Source organism: Mesoplodon bidens (assembly GCF_964165515.1).
Source record: "Mesoplodon bidens genome assembly, chromosome: 3".
Lineage (NCBI taxonomy): Eukaryota > Metazoa > Chordata > Mammalia > Artiodactyla > Ziphiidae > Mesoplodon > Mesoplodon bidens.
In genome coordinates, this window is record NC_138178.1 from 51,728,263 (window position 1) to 51,740,886 (window position 12,624).

Below are 12,624 nucleotides of genomic sequence, written 5' to 3' on the forward strand. Positions count from 1 at the left end.
GGTGGTGGTGGTGGTGGGATGAATTAGGAGATTGGGATTGACATATATACACTAATATGTATAAAATAGATAACTAATAAGAACCTGTGGTATAAAAATAAATAAATTAAATTAAATTTAAAAAAAAAGAATGAATGCTAAACAATGACATTTGTAGATAAAGAATGAAAGAGTTTACCATACACAGATCTTTTTTTGAAATACCTACTAAGAGTACACTTAAGGAAGAAAGGGAACCTAAAATGAAAAACAGGACTTCAAAAAGTAATGATAAGCAAAGACACTGGCAAACTTGTGGATAATTCTAAATAAGGTTTGACTGCTTATCATAGAAATAATAATAAGAGAGAGAAAAAATCAAGGAAAATAAACACTGGATAAAAATAAAATGGAAGGTATGAGTGGAACCATACAAATACTAAAAGAAGATATAGGTGAATTTCTCTTTAACATCAGTATAGGGAAAGGCCTTCTAACTGTGACCCAAAATCCAAAGGTAACAAGAGAAAATGCTGATAAATGTTTCCATAAATAAACATTTATTTTTAAAATATTTTAAGTTATTGATGAAAAAAAACAAAAGCAAAGTCAAAAGACAACTGACAAACTGGGAGGAAATACTTTCAGAAGATAACACAAAGGGTTAATATTACTAACATATAAACAACTCATAAAAATTGAGGGATAAAGTACCAAAACCCGAATAGAAAAATGGAAAGAAGACATGAGCAGATAATTTACCAAAAGAATGATATAAATACAGCACCAAACATAAAAAAGATATAAACTCACTCATAATTTGATAAATGCAAATTAAAATGAGATCCCTTTTCTTATCAGATTAGTGAAATTTTCTAAAACTACACATTCTACTGAAAAAAATCTGTGGTGGAAGAGGAAGTAACAGCTCTCAAATAAAGTTGTGAAAATGGAAATTGGAAATTACTACAACTCTCTATGAGTTGTCAATATCTAACAAATTATATATGCATTTGCCTTTTGATGGAGCATTTCCACTTTTAGGAATTTACCCTGAAGATACACCTCCAACAATACAAAAATACATATGGCATGAGGTTGTTCATGGCAGCACTGTTTGTCATTGCAAAATACTGGAAACAGTCTAAATACCCACATATAGGAGAGTAGTTGAACTATGGTACATCCACACAATGGAATACTGCACAACTATAAGCTAGAAAGAGGAAGATTCTATGAACTGATATGAAATGATTTTCTAATTTTGTCTACTAAAAGGACCTAAAAGCAATGACACCACAGTAGCAAAGAGCACACCTAGCAACCAGATTTTGGTTTCAGAATCTGATTTCCAACAAAAGGAACCAGAACTCCTTGGAGAAATAGCAGATTTCAGGGCTAGGGCGGGGACAGCATAAAGTGAGCCTAGAATATCTTATGGTGCCAAAAGTAAACAAGTGCTCAAAAAATGATGGGGGCATGTCAGAAAGCACAGAAGCCAACTTGAGGAAACTCCCAATGGCAAACCTGAGACATTTTGAACAATAACATAAATGATGATAGTAAAAGATTATGACCCATAAGAATAAAAGTGAGTATACAGTGATAGGAATAAAAATATTGAATAAATACAGAATAGGGACAGCTCTTCCTTATAGTATATTTCAATTAATAAATGTAAAAGAAATGATGAACTAGAAAAATCACCATTTGCCAACACTGTTAATAGTAAGAGTGGTAGGCAAGAATCATCAACGGATGTTAAAATTAATGAGTAATTTTATGATGAGAATCGGGATAGCTGCATGTTACAAAATATCCCCTTACAAGATATTTCTCAATTGCAAAAGGAAATATGGTAACTTTACAGTAGAAAAACCCGACAGACATCCCCATAACCATGATCAAAGTTAACATCACCAGCAACAAAACAAATTAGTATCACACAGTACTAAAGAAAGCACAACATCGTGTTTGTGGTATTCTTGCCAAAAATAAATAACCTGAATTTAATTATGAAGAAACGTCAGACAAACCCAAAGTGAAGATCATTCTGCAAAATGTATTTGGCTAGTACTCTACAAAATGTAAAGGTCATGAAAGATAAAGAAAAGTGAGGAACTATCCCAGATTGGAGGAGATAAAGAAGTTATGACAACTAAATGCAGTGAGTGATCCTGGACTGAATCCTAGATTGGATCCTGGGCTGAATCCTGGATTGGATCCCGGTCCTGGAAAAGTATAATTTGGGAACAATTGAAAAACTGTGAATACAGTTTACAGACTAGTGATTAGTATTGTACCAATGTTAATTTCCTAGTTTTGATAATTTTACTGTGATTGTTTGAGGATGAAGAAGAAGGATATGCTGGAATTATTCGTACTATTTTTGCAACCTTCTGTAAGTCTGAAATTATTACAAAATGAAAATTAAGAAATAGATATATATTTAAAAGATTGCATATTAAAATTGTAGGAGTACCATTAAAAAACAAAAACGAAGAAAAAACAGAAAATTTAAGCACTCCAACAGAAAACAAGAAAGGGGGAAAATAGAAGCAAAGAAATAGCTTGTTAAGTACAAAACAAAATAAGATGGTAGAAATAAGACCAAAGATATCAGTAAACACAACAAATAAAATTAAATTCACTAAGTTAAACAAAACAGAGACACCTAAATGAATTTTAACCCAGAAATACTCTGTTTTAAAAAACACACATTTAAAAAAAATTTTTTGGCCTCACTGTGGGATCTAGTTCCCCAACCAAGGATCAAACCCATGCCCCTTGCAGCCGAAGTGTGGAGTCTTAACCACTGGACTGCCAGGGAAGTCCCTAAAGAATACACATTCAAAGCAAGGTTGAACACAGAAGTTGAATGTAAAGGAATTGATAAATTTTGAACAAAAAAGGAATTTAAAATTGTATATAGTAGGAGTATATTAGCAAAATGGGTAATAGAATTTATGGGAAAAAGCATGAAAATAAGAGTGTATTTTAGGATAATTGACCCTAGCTGCTATGACTGACTAACTCCTAAAATCCCAATGGCTTAATATATAAAGTCTGACATCAGTGAAGAGGCCTGCCTTCATACTGTAGCTATGATCATCTGGAACATATGGCCTCCAAGATGATCTCCAAAACTAGTCAGATGGCCCCAAGCTAACAGCAAGGATGCAGAGCACAAGCTACACCTGCCACAAAGAGGGAAAACTATAATCATAAAAGGGAAAACCCACCAACGAGATGTAACAATCATGAATTTGTGCGTGCCCAACAGTCTCTTCTCATGTAAAGCAAAAAGTGACAGAGTTACACTCATAAGTTGACAAATCGACAGCAAGTGGGAATTTTCTTCATACATCAGTTAGTAAGAGATCAAGCAAACCAAAAATTAGCAAATAGATAGATTTGAACAGCCCTAATGCCAATCCAGATTTAATTATACAGAGCCCTGTAACCCAAATGGAGAATGCACATTCTTTTCACTTACATGGAACATCATAAGTTGAACACCCACTAGGTCACAGAGGTTGTTTCCAGAAATCCTATGGAGTCTATGTCATTAAGCATTCACAATATGACTTGAAAGTAATTATAACAAAAATAAAGCAGAAAAAGATAAAAGGCATAAATTTAGAAAGTAAAAATCATACTTCTAGGTAACCAATGAGTTAAAGAAAAAATTATAGAATGGAGGTTATGAAATATTTGGAACTGAATGACAAGGAAAGCACTATATATCAAATTTATGCTAGTCGATGACAGGAGAGAATTACAGAAAAATTTATAGTCTTAAATTCATGTATTAGATATTGAAAATAAATGAGTTAAACATTCAATTCAAGAAGTAGGAAAAGGAAAAACAGATGAAAATCAAAGAAAGTAAAAGAGAATAAATTTAAAAGATAGGAATAAAAATTCATAGAAAAAATATATTAACAATCTATAAAACTAAAAGCTGGTTTTTGAAAGACCAGTGAGGGGGAAAAAACCCTCAAGCAAGGCCACCCAATGAAAAAAGAAAGAAAAAGTGATAAACTGTACCTACATAAGAGTATCCTATGAAAGAATTAAATTCTTATAAATTCAAAAAATTAGATGACATAGGAAATTATGGATAGATAATAGAGAGATATAGATACGGTTATACAAATAGATTTGTGTGTTTTCACACACATATACACACATACACACACACACCCCCAAGAAAAAATTAGAATAACTGAATAAACAAATAACCATTAAATAAACTGAACTGCAACTCAGTAACTGGTTTTCCACATGACAAAAGGTAAATTGAATCCTTGGATCACACTCTACACAAAAATAAACCCCAGATAAATTAGATGCCTATATGTAAAAAAACCCCAAACTTTTATAATTATTATATAATAAAATATAGACTATATTTTGAAATAATAGGTAAAGCTAGCTATATGGATCTGAATGCAGGCCACGTAAAGAATTCTGAAAATCATTAAGAAGAAGACAAATATACCACTAGCAAAATGGTCAAATATATGGGCAAGCAGTTCACCATAGGGGGAAACGTAATGTTCCTAATAATAAGTTACTTGCACATTTAAAACTACAAGATATGATCAGACAACTTAAAAAATACCAAATGTTGGAGGAATGTGGGGAAACAGTAACTATCATACAACACTGGCAGAAGTATAAATTGATGTAATTACTTCAGAGAGCAATTTAGCAATTGCCTATCTAGTTCAATAATTCCATTCCTAGTCAACCATCTTCCAATATTACCATATCTCCATTCTCCTTAAAAAGAAAACCAATCTGAATAGTTTACATATTTTATTAAACCCTCAAAAAAATCCTCACATGTAATCCTTATATATCTAAACACTTTCAAGTAACTGGGGTAAAAAATGAAAAATTATGCTGTTCATTTTATATGATAACTTGATACCAAAACCAGAAATCCGCACACATTTTTACAAGGAGAATGGCATAAAAATGCTCACCGCAATATTACTTGAAATAGCCAATATCCACAAAAAAGAAACGTCCATCAGTAGGGAAATGGACACATTATAAAATACTCATATAATGAACTACTATATCGCTCTTAAAATGAATAGACTGAGCTATCTGTATCAACATAGATAGATTGTGATAACACAAAAATGAGTGAAAACAGCAAGCTGAGAACCCTAAGGTTGGCATGATGTCATTTGTGTTATACAGAAGTAAATAGATAAATAGACATCACACCAAATTCCAGTGAGTGGAGAGGAAGGGAAGAGAATGGAAGTGAGAAGGGGTACAAGGAGACTTCAACTTGACTGGAGAAAAAAAGAGTCAAAGACTGAAACAAAATCAAGTTGCCTCCAACTCCTTCTGCCTAGGCCAGTGCCCCATACAGGGTCTACCCAGTGAAGGGACAGTGCTTTATTTCATCAAATTTGAATCATCTGCACCTGTTACATCATCAGTACAGTAGCCAGCATCCCATGGGCCACTTTGCTGCAGACAGAAATTTCCCAACCTTCTCCCCTTCTAAGGACCAAAACACTATAGCTGGCTTCCCTGACTTCTGGCATTTGCAAGAATTCTTTCTATTATTGTCTGGGACCCTGACACACAAACATCTCTAGTCTTCCCTTTCCTTTTCAGGCTCTGCTTGCTTCTTTGAAGATCTCACCACATACAAAAGTTAGTGTGCTCTGCTTTGGTGTTCAGGGCTCTGGAAAACTCCCTCTGGGCAATATAGCATAGTAATTTGAGTATAGTCTCTGGAGTCCAGTCTTAGGGATTCTTATTCTGTCTGTGTGACCCTGGGCGAGGCACCTGGCCTCTCTGTGCCTCAATTTCAGGCTTCATAAAATAGAAATGAAATAGGAGCTACTGGGAAGTTTCTTGGGAGGTTTATGTAATAACAGTTCACCTTTGTCGCATGCTTACTCTGTGTCAGTCACTAGGCTAAGTGCCTGACCTGTCTTAACTAAGCTAATCCTCTTAATCACCCTACGAGATAGACATTTTTCTATCTCCATTCTACAGTTAGGGACATAGAAACACAAATAGGTTAAATTATTCATCTAAACTTACACAGTTAGCAAACAGCTTGCCCCTCCCTGTTGGGTCTTTGACCCCTGTACTACACTGCCTTCTGGTATAAGGAGGATAAAGAGGTTCTTGAGTAGCACTTCATAGGGTGCTTAGACCCAGAAAACACTCAATATATGTTAGTTGCTGTAACTGACATTCATACCCAAACTATTCAGCAAACACACACTTCACAGAAGCTGCCAGGCCTTGTCCACCAAGTGAACCACTGAGCATGGGACTCACTCCTGGGAGCAAACCTGTGAGGTCCCGTCCTGCTTCTGAAGGTGAGTGTCAGAGACAGCAGAGAGCCGCCGCTCTTTTGACCAGGCGGCTCTGCGTCTGCCAACCCATCCCTTGAGAAGCATGGCCATGACCATCACAGCCCGGCAAGGAGCATCTGTTTAAATTACTTGTTTCATGCACTTTAGTTTTCTAAGGCTTATAATAATGCAAACTCTTCAAGAATAGGGACTTCTGTGTCACCTCTCCCATCCAGTTCAAACGTTATACTCTGGTTGAAGGATGTGTTTATTGTGCGTTAAATAAATAAGTCGTTGGCTTATTTAGAGACAAATTGTTTCAACCTAAAAGACTGAGAATCTCTGAGATTAGTCAGACTTCTGAAATGGTGTCAGCTGAGATGCTGCTTTGGTGTCTATGGGACGCGAGGAATGAATCAACAAGAAATTCCTCCCTAACCTAAACAGCCAAAGAAAAGGGAATGCTTATGTCAATTAGGGTTAGTACATACAAAGGAATATTGTGAAGCCAATAAAAATCACAGTTATAAGGGTTTTTAATGATATGGGAAAAGGCTTGTGATAGAATGTTCAGTGGAAAAGTAGGATACGTAACTGCATATAAATTGCAATCTCAGCTATATATAAGCACAGAAGAAAGATCGAAAAAATGCAGTAAATGTTAACAGCATTTATCTCTGAATGGTGAGATGCTGGCTGATTTGTAGCTCTTTCTTTAGACTTCTTGGTGTGTTTACAGTTTCTACAAAGCACCTATTACTTTGTGTCAGAAAGAATGTTATCTTTTTAAAATTTTCTTGAAACATTCCTACCAAATGCAGCTTGCTACAAAAACCAGCATCACATTCATGTTCATCTGCCAAAGGCAGCAAAGAAAGAAAATACGTGGAGTCAGAGAGCTCTTTCTGGGCTTGCACCTTCCAGACACCAGCTAGGGAAGCTTGGGTGAGTCACTGTAAGCTCTTCAGTTTCTTTGGACAAATAAAAGTAACAGCCCCACCTCACCCAGATACTGTCAGCACTACGCAATGGAACAGCAATGAAAGGGCTTTGTAAACCCAAGTACTGTCCAACCTTCAGCTGGTTTTATCTGCTCTACCACGATGGCACAGGTATTGAGTACCGCCCTCTGCTCTCAGACGCACTCACACACACCGTTCTACCTCAGTACGCTTATGCAAAACAGAACCCTAAGTACAACTGCCTTTCACTAACTCCCATGCCAGGCCACACTCCGCCACTGGGACCCTGCCACCTCTCCACTAGCACTCCATTACCTTTCCAGTGGCCTGCTGCATCCAAGGGGCTCACAGCCACACCTGCTTACCTAGAGGGGGTTAGTGTTTGAGCAGGAAAAGAGGTGACATCATCCTGGGTGCTGCCTATGAAGTGGGTACCAGGTAAGGGCAACATAGGGCAGGTGTTAAGAAGAAAAGCCAAAACAGAAAAAGGAGCACCAAAATACAGAAGGGAGAGGGCAGCATTTCAAGAACTGTGGCTTTAATGGCTCCGGTCTCTCCACAGGGACCAGCCAGGGCTGGACATGGAGAAAGCTTTATGGCATCTGGCTGACTTTCCAAAATCAGCCCTGTTGGTTAGCATCCAATTCACTAACCCGAGTCATCCTTAATGAACTCTTAACATTTCACAGCCCTTATAGGTTGCAAAATATTTTGACATACATTTTCTCTCTTGATCTTCACAACACGTCTGTGAGGAAAATACCATCACCTCCATCATAAAGATAGATAAGAAAATGAGATATTGGACAATTTAACTGCATCATTCAAGGCCACATATTTTACTCTAAATAATCCAGTTGGGTCTCAGTTAATCAAACTGTGTCTGGTGCCAGGTCCTTTAGTGTTTTGGGTTTTTTTTTAACATCTTTATTGGAGTATAACTGCTTTACAATGGTGTGTTAATTTCTGCTGTATAAGAAAGCGAATCAGCTATACGTATACATATATCCCCATATCCCCTCCCTCTTGCGTCTCCCTCCCACCCTCCCTATCCCACCCCTCCAGGTAGTCACAAAGCACCAAGCTGATCTCCCTGTGCTATGCAGCTGCTTCACACTAGCTATCTGTTTTATATTTGGTAGTGTATATATGTCCATGTCACTCTCTCACTGCGTCCCAGCTTACCCTTCCCCCTTCCCGTGTCCTCAAGTCCATTCTCTCCATCTGCATCTTTATTCCTGTCCTGCCCCTAGGTTCTTCAGAACCACTTTTTTTTTTTAGATTCCATATATATGAATTAGCATACGGTATTTTTCTCTGTCTGACTTACTTCACTCTGTAAGACAGACTCTAGGTTAATCCACCTCACTACAAATAACTCAATTTCGTTTCTCTTTATTACTGAGTAATATTCCATTGTATATATGTGCCACACCTTCTTTATCCATTCATCTGTTGATGGACACTTAGGTTGCTTCCATGTCCTGGCTATTGTAAATAGTGCTGCAATGAACATTGTGGTACATGACTTTTTTGAATTATGGTTTTCTCAGGGTATATACCCAGTAGTGGGATTGCTGGGTCATATGGTAGTTCTATTTGTAGTTTTTTAAGGAACCTCCATACTGTTCTCCATAGTGGCTGTATCAACTTACATTCCCACCAACAGTGCAAGAGGGTTGCCTTTTCTCCACACCCTCTCCAGCATTTACTGTTTGTACACTTTGTGATGATGGCCATTCTGACTGGTGTGAGGTGATACCTCATTGAAGTTTTGATCTGCATTTCTCTAATGATTAGTGATGTTGAGCATCCTTTCATGTGTTTGATGGCAATCTGTATATCTTCTCTGGAGAAATGTCTATTTAGGTCTTCTGCCCATTTTTGGATTGGGTTGTTTTCTTTTGATATTGAGCTGCATGAGCTGCTTGTATATTTCGGAGATTAATCCTTTGTCAGTTGCTTCATTTGCAAATACTTTCTCCCATTCTGAGGGGTGTCATTTCGTCTTGTTTAAGGTTTCCTTTGCAGTGCAAAAGCTTTTAAATTTCATTAGGCCCCATTTCTTTATTTTTGTTTTTATTTCCATTTCTCTAGGAGGTGGGTCAAAAAAGGATCTTGCTGTGATTTATGTCAGAGCGTTCTGCCTATGTTTTCCTCTAAGAGTTTTATAGTGTCTGGCCTTACATTTAGGTCTTTAATCCATTTTGAGCTTATTTTTGTGGATGGTGTTAGGGAGTGTTCTAATTTCATTCTTTTACATGTAGCTGTCCAGTTTCCCCAGCACCACTTATTGAAGAGGCTGTCTTTTCTCCATTGTATATTCTTGCCTCCTATATCAAAGATAAGGTAACCATAGGTGCATGGGTTTATCTCATGGGTTTATCCCATTGGTTTATCCTGTTCCATTGATCTATATTTCTGTTTCTGTGCCAGTACCATACTGTCTTGATTACTGCAGTTTTGTAGTATAGTCTGAAGTCCAGGAGCCTGATTCCTCCAGCTCCGTTTTTCCTTCTCAAGATTGCTTTGGCTATTCAGGGTCTTTTGTGTCTCCGTACAAATTGTGAAATTTTTTGTTCTAGTTCTGTGAAAAATGCCATTGGCAGTTTGACAGGGATTGCATTGAATCTGTAGATCGCTTTGGGTAGTATAGTCATTTTCACAAGTCTTGATTCTTCCAATCCAAGAACATGGTATATCTCTCCATCTGTTTGCATCATCTTTAATTTCTTTCATCAGTGTCATATAGTTTTCTGCATACAGGTCTTCTGTCTCCTTAGGTAGGCTTATTCCTAGGTATTTTATTCTTTTTGTTGCAATGGTAAGTGGGAGTGTTTCCATACTTTCTCTTTCAGATTTTTCATCATTAGTGTATAGGAATGCAAGAGATTTCTGTGTATTAATTTTGTATCCTGCTACTTTACCAAATTCAATGATTAGCTCTAGTAGTTTTCTGGTAGCATCTTTAGGATTCTCTATGTATATTATCATGTCATCTACAGTGACAGTTTTACTTCCTTTCCGATTTGGATTCCTTTTGTTTCTTTTTGTTGTCTGATTGCTGTGGCTAAAACTTCCAAAACTATGTTGAATAATAGTGGTGAGAGTGGGCAACCTTGTCTTGTTCCTGATCTCAGTGGAAATGGTTTCAGTTTTTCACCATTGAGAATGATGTTGGCTGTGCGTTTGTCACATATGGCATTTATTATGTTGAGGTAAGTTCCCTCTATGCCTAATTTCTGGAGGGTTTTTATCATAAATGGGTGTCGAATTTTGTCAAAACCTTTTTCTGCATCTATTGAGATTATCATATGGTTTTACTCCTTCCATTTGTTAATATGGTTTATCACATTGATTGATTTGCATATATTGAAGAATCCTTGCATTCCTGGGAAAAACTCCACTTGATCATGTTGTATGATCCTTTTAATAGGCTGTTGGATTCTGTTTGCTAGTATTTTGTTGAGGATTTTTGCATCTATGTTCATCAGTGATATTGGCCTGTAGTTTTCTTTTGTGACATCTTTGTCTGGTTTTGGTATCAGGGTGATGGTGACCTCATAGAATGAGTTGGGGAGTGTTTCTCCCTCTGCTATATTTTGGAAGAGTTTGAGAAGGATAGGTGTTAGCTCTTCTCTAAATGTTTGATAGAATTCACCTGTGAAGTCATCTGGTCCTGGGCTTTTGTTTGTTGGAAGGTTTTTAATCACAGTTTCAATTTCAGTGCTTGTGACTGATCTGTTTATATTTTCTATCTTCCTGGTTCAGTCTAGGAAGGTTGTGCTTTTCTAAGAATTTGTCCATTTCTTCCAGATTGTCCATTTTATTGGCATAGAGTTGCTTGTAGTAATCTCTCATGATCCTTTGTATTTCTGCAGTGTCAGTTGTTACTTCTCCTTTTTCATTTCTAATTCTATTGATTTGAGTTTCTTCCCTTTTTTTCTTGATGAGTCTGGCTAATGGTTTATCAATTTTATCTTCTCAAAGAAACAGCTTTTAGTTTTATTGATCTTTGCTATCATTTCATTTCTTTTTCATTTATTTCTGATGTGATCTTTATGATTCCTTTCTTTCTGTTAACTTTGGGGGTTTTTTTTGTTCTTTTTTCTCTAGTAGCTTTAGGTGTAAGGTTAGGTTGTTTACGTGAGATTTTTCTTGTTTCTTGAGGTAGGGTTGTATTGCTATAAACTTCCCTCTTAGAATTGCTTTTGCTGCATCCCATAGGTTTTGGATCATCATGTTTTTATTGTCATTTGTTTCTAGGTATTTTTTTATTTCCTCTTTGATTTCTTTAGTGACCCCTTGGTTATTTAGTGGTGTATTGTTTAGCCTCCATGTGTTTGTATTTTTTATAGTTTTCTTCCTGTAATTGATATCTAGTCTTATAGCATTATGGTCAGAAGAGATATTTGATACGATTTCAATTTTCTTAAATTTACCAAGGCTTGATTTGTGACCCAGGATATGATCTATACTGGAGAATGTTCCATGAGCACTTGAGAAGAAAGTATATTCTGTTGTTGTTGGATGGAATGTCCTATAAATATCAATGAAGTTCATCCTGTTTAATGTGTCATTTAAAGTTTGTGTTTCCTTATTTACTTTCATTTTGGATGATCTGTCCATTGGTGAAAGTGGGGTGTTAAAGTCCCCTACTATTATTGTGTTACTGTCGATTTCCCCTTTTATGGCTGTTAGCATTTGCCTTATGTACTGAGGTGCTCCTATGTTGGGAGCATAAATATTTACAATTGTTATATCTTCTTCTTGGATTGATCCCTTGATCATTATGTAGTGTCCTTCTTTGTCTCTTGTTATAGTCTTTATTTTAAAGTTTATTTTGTCTGATATGAGAATTGCTACTCCAGCTTTCTTTTGATTTCCATTTGCACGGAATATCTTTTTCCATCCCCTCATGTTCAGTCTGTATGTGTCCCTAGATCTGAAGTGGGTCTCTTGTAGACAGCATATGTACGGGCCTTGTTTTTGTATCCATTCAGCCAGTCTATATCTTTTGGTTGGAGCATTTAATCCATTTACGTTATAGTTATCTATATGTATGTTCCTATTACCATTTTCTTAATTGTTTTGTGTTTGTTATTGTAAGTCTAGCATTTGTTGTAAAGTTGGTTTGGTGGTGCTGAATTCTCTTAGCTTTTGCTTGTCTGTAAAGGTTTTAATTTCTCTGTCAAATCTGAATGAGATCCCTGCTGGGTAAAGTAATCTCGGTTGTAGGTTCTTCCCTTTCATCACTTTAAATATGCCCTGCCACACGCTTCTGGCTTGCAGAGTTTCTGCTGAAAGATCAGCTGTTAACCTTATGGGGATTCCCTTGTATG